The following is a 4947-nucleotide window of genomic DNA, read 5'->3' as shown; positions in this document are numbered from 1 at the left end:
TCCTCTCTTTGCAACCCCCACAAGCACCACTCCAACACACCCTTCCTGTACCTGGTGAGCAACTGCAGACCAAATTCTTACCCCCCCCCCCCCCCCCCCCCAGCCTGGCAGGAGCTGGGGGCTCTCATGTCTTGTGGCAGGTACTGCAGCCACTGGTGGGGTATATCGGGCAACCTACTGGGAGGGCACAGGCAACCTAATTGACCCTCCTGAGATCTACGAGCTGGACTCGATCAGGAGGTCATCCTAGGGGTCTGCTGAGGAAAGGAAAAGGGTAGCAGGCATCCCTATCTAATGGTCAGCAACTAAAACAGGAGAGTGTAGCACTGGTTTCATCAGCATTTTGATAAGGTCTACTCAATCTATAAAGGGAAAAAGCAGAAACGGTGGAGACTGGACACAGAGGCTTTCTTACAGCTTCCCAATTAGACTTCATTCTCAACCATGTACATTTTTTTAATTAAACTGTTGGTACAATGCTCAGGAGATAGAAAACTCCTTGAGGCCCCCTTGTAATAAAGAACCTTTCATTGTATGCAGAAAGGAAGCTTAATTTCCTCTCTCACCTAATATTCACCTGCAGCAAAAGTAGGGGTGAGCACTTGGTATGAGGCAGGATAAATGCTCCTCAGGGCACAGGACCCACTGGCTTGGCCATTGGGAGGGAAAGAGACAGCATCCTTTGCTGGAAAAGTAGCCATATAACAGTCATTTGACCTTTAGCATCGCTGCTTCTCAAAATGACCTGAGTTCATTGCACTGAACTTTGCCTGCAAAGCTCTTGGTTGGCAAAACAGAGCTGAGAGAGGAATAGAGCCATGGCTACATCTGCATGAGCACGTAAATTCTGCGTGTTGCTGAGGAGGGTGGACAGGGCTGTGACCACTCAGACCTTACCAAGCCCTTAGTTGCTCCCAGCTGCAGCCCTGGCAGTGGGCAGAGCTCCCTCCTGCACCAGCCCACCCTAAATCCCGCTCTGCCCAGCCCAGCCCTTCCTCCTACCACACACCTCCATGTCTTTTTTGGGACTCCTCCACCACCCCTGTGACCCCCACCACCCTGTGGCCACCTCTTCTGCCACTGCTCGGGGGCAGAGTGAGAAAAGGCAACACTGCTCAGGGAGCCAGTGACATTTTCTGACTGTCCAAGCTGGCTTCTCCAGGAGCAGCTGCTCCGTTGTGGTGCTTTTTCATCTGCTGCTTGAGACTAATGGCTCTAGAAAAATAGATAAATCAGAGGTGGCACAGCTATTGCTGCTTGACAATTTTTCATCAAACAAGCTGGGGGAGGAGGGGATGACCAAAAAGTGACATTTTGACCAAACTGGATGTTTCCTCAGCAAATTTTCATTCCAGTAGATTAAAAAAGAAATGCAAACAGCACAAAAAGCGTAACTGTCTTGATTAAAAATGTTGGCCTTCAAAACACTAAATTCCTCTTAAAAATGGACTGGTTTTCAGACTGATTAAAAAAAGGCAAAAATTAATCTATTTCTCTGGCCACCTCCCCCACCCCAGATTTGTTTTGTTTATTAACTAAAATATTCACATGAAAGAAAGCCAAAATAATGACAATTTTCCTCCGGAAAATAATTGTCATTTTTCAACTAGCTCTTAATGTAACATAGTTAAATGAGAGCAATCCTAGTAACAGCACTGCACAGCAAGTAAGTCATACAATTATTTGAAAGAAGGGCATTGCAATTTAAGAGCTAATTTTTATCATCACCTTAAATTTATAAATGGGAAAAATGAGGCAGGGTCATCGAGCATATTAAAAAAAAAAAAAAAAAACAAAACAGAGAAAACATTATCATTTAAAATGCGGGACTTCCATCTCCCTGTTAGACCACACTGGCTTCTCTGTTGTGTGTGTGCAATTGTCTCTGTTGATATGTATGTATATGTAATACCTCTGTACATATACATGTGGGTCTGTTGCTGTGCATTTTCATGTATATAAAGACTCATAGATACAATCTGCCTCCTTTTTAACCTTCAGATGTTAGAACTGAAGCATCTGACAAAAATATTCTTGCCCCCCCCCCCCCTCCCCCACTGAAAAGAGCACCCCAAGAGACCAGGTAAATGCGTTGATGTCTGGTATAAATGATCAGGCTTCTTTTAATCCTAGCATGGCTGCAAAGTCCCCTTCACTGCACTGCCCTTCCCACTCTAACACATTTGGGCTCCTAATCTTGGGCTCACCACACAGCCTTAGCAGTGGTTGTCAAAGGGACGGATTCTGTTTTGGAGAGCCCTGCCTCCTTTTTCCACCTCTGCCAGACACTCCGGGCAGGAGCTGGGGGGGTGGGCGGAGGGGGAGAATCTGTGTGGGTTGGTATCGGGGGACAGTGAAGAGGAGGACTGAGGCATAAGGAAAGCAGAGCCATCCAGCATTGGAGGCAAAAACAGAGAGGGAAATTGCTATAGAAACAGTACAAAAGGCAGGGGAGAAAAACATCGGCTGGAATTTTAATAATATTGATCAGCTTCAGAGGCAATAGCTGTGAAGATCTATCACCAGCAGCAAAAACTTGTCCAGTTCCTTCCAGTAGGTGTGCATGGCCACAGGCTCCAGCAGACAGAAGGACAGGATTCTGACTGCAGTTTTGGGTACAAAGGCACACATGTGTGTGTAAATGGAGATTATTATATATTGTATAAAGGTGAAGAAGTCAGTATATGCCACAATCAGAGGCTTCAGTGTGAGCACAGGAGGCTGCCACTTTGCTCCTGGAAGAAGTGACAGCCTTTGAGTTTCTGCAGGGGGAGGTTTCTTACCTCCAAGACAAGAAAAGAGGGATAGAGATGATCAGTGGAGACTTAACTAATAAGGACTCAGGGGAGAGACATGGTAGAAACGATGTGGAACTGGAGGCAGTAGATTTCTGCAGGGGAAGAACTCAACCTGGTAGCCCACCACGATGGTGGCAGAGTTGGGACAAATTTGTGGTCCTGTGAAGGCACAGAGCAAGCTTGTACCTGCTTCTGGCTGCCTTTGCAGCTTAGGAGATATACAGTGACTGCTGCAGTGGCACTCACCAGATAGTCAGGGACTGTTAGGCTTATGCAGCAACTTGCACACCCCTCTCAGGTCACCTACCTGCTTTAAGGGTATCATGGAATCATAGTATAGACTAGGCTGTAAAAAAACTCTAAAAGTATTGAATTCAATCATTAACCCAGCACTGACAAGTCCACCACTAAACTGTGGCTCTAAGCACCACAGCTACACCTTTTCTAAATATCTTCAGGAATGGTGACACCACAAGGCAGCCAATTCCAGTGTCCAACAAGCCTTTCAGTGAAGAAGTTTTTCCTAATATCCAATCTAAACCACCCCTATTGCAACCCAAGGCTGTTTTCTCTTGCTTTGTCACTGGTTACCTGGGGGAAGAGACTGACCCCCACCTGTCTGCAACCTCCTTTCAGAGGGAGAGTGATAAGGTCTCCCCCTCAGCCTCCTGCTGTGCTGAGCCCAGGGGAACACCACTACTGACCAGCCCCAGCTGGATGTCATTTCATTCACACACACTCTTTGGGCCCAAGCATCATCCAGATCTCTACCCAGGCAACTGTGCACCCATCCAAGCCACAAGCAGTCAGTTTCTTCTGGAAAATGCTGTGGGAAATGCTGTCAAAGGCTTTACTGAAGTCCACATAGACACATTCCCAGCATTTCCCTCATCAACTAAACAGATCACCTTGTCACAGAAGGGGATCATGTTGGTCAAGCAGGACCTGTCTTTCACGAACTCATGCTGACTGGACCTGATCCCCTGGTTGTCCTGCATGTGCTGCAGGATGGCACTGAGGATGATCTGCTTCATGAGCTTCCCCAGCACTGAGGTCAGGCTGACAGATGTGTAGCTCTCTAGATCCTCCTTCCAGCCCTTCTTGTGGATGGGCATCACACTGGCTAACCTACATCAACTGGCACTTCTCTGGTTAACAGGACTGCTGATAAACAACAGAGTTGCTTAGTGAGGGCCTCTGCCAGCTCCCTCAGCACCCGGTACCACACTCGTGGGCAGTGAGTGCCTCCCACAGTGCAGAGCTTATCCTCACAGTCCAGCCAGGAACTGCTGTTAAAAGCTTTACTGCAACAGAGGTGTTTGTAGCATTAGGACTACGGTGCTGACAGCACAGGTTGCAAGGACATGACTAGATTTATGTTTGTGTAACCATGGCTTTAACTGAGATTCATTTTCCCTGATGGTATAGACCTACACTGTAACTATCCCCTTCACAGCAAGTCAGTCAGGGTCCTCATTATAACCACGAGAGAGATACTGGGTCCTTTTGGCCATGACTCACAGTCTTATCTGAAACAGTTCCTAAGCAGGAGTGATTTGGGACCTACAGTCCCTGTGTGTCTCTACTAATACTGTCCTAGAGTGATCTGTTCAGATGAAGATGTCTTGAATCCCATCATTAGGACTTCAAGCCCTTATCTTTCTCCAGTGTTCAAGGAGAACAGTCACAGGCTGTTAGGGACTTAGGTGCTTCCAAAAAGAAGTTGGGCGTTTACCAGATTTATTTGGCTATGGTTTGTTCAGTGGAGCAAGATCTTGGACATGTCCCTTGAGACTATCAAAGGATCTTCTCCTGTCCACTAACAAGGTAGCTGCTGCAGACCCCCGCTTTTCATTTGGTGCTTGAAACACAGACCCAAGTTATGCAGACAGGATGACCACATGTAACTCTTGTGTGAAAGAATATTTTCAGGTGGCTTTTTTCTTTTTTTTTTTCTGTTTCTTTAGCCTCAGCAAGTCCTGATCCTTCATCTGTACATATAAATGTTTGTGTGTGTGTGTGTGTGTGTGTGTGTGTGCGCGTGCACGCATGTGTTTCATCTGCAGTGTCTGAGGGTGTCTGTGGAGGACAGGCAGAGGGATGGTAGTACCACCTCCAAAGCAGTGGTCACTGACACACCAGCCCGGTC

This window comes from Coloeus monedula (genome assembly GCF_965178545.1).
Source record: "Coloeus monedula genome assembly, chromosome: Z".
Lineage (NCBI taxonomy): Eukaryota > Metazoa > Chordata > Aves > Passeriformes > Corvidae > Coloeus > Coloeus monedula.
The sequence above is the reverse complement of the archived record's forward strand: the minus strand, read 5'-3'. Positions refer to the sequence as shown.